We start from the raw sequence: 443 nt of genomic DNA on the forward strand, positions 1-443 counted from the left end.
CCACAGGTCAGGGAACCCTGATTGCTCTTCGAGCTGATGAGGGAGGGGAACTTGATCGGGGGAGGGGGAGGGAAATGGGAGGCGGTGGCAGGGAGGAGGCAGAAATCCCTAATAAATAAATAAAATTAAAAAAACAAAAAAACAAATGCAGGTTGACTATGATGATACCACCTTGGCATTGTATGGTAGAGCAGCTTTAAGTACTTGGGTCAAGGTAAAAGAAACAGGAAAAAGGTCTGAACTGCTTACTGACATTTTACAAGGCTCAAGAGAAGCCTTCACTGATTTTTTTTCGAAGATTAGCTTCAGCTATAAGTAGAGTATCAGATCCAGAAGTCAGACGAATATTAATAGACTCGTTGGCTTTTGAAACGTGGATTTGGAATGCAAAGGGGATGATTAAGCCTTTAAAGGCAAGATAGGCATCCATGGAGGAATAGATT

Source organism: Microtus ochrogaster, linkage group LG4 (genome assembly GCF_000317375.1).
Source record: "Microtus ochrogaster isolate Prairie Vole_2 linkage group LG4, MicOch1.0, whole genome shotgun sequence".
NCBI lineage: Eukaryota > Metazoa > Chordata > Mammalia > Rodentia > Cricetidae > Microtus > Microtus ochrogaster.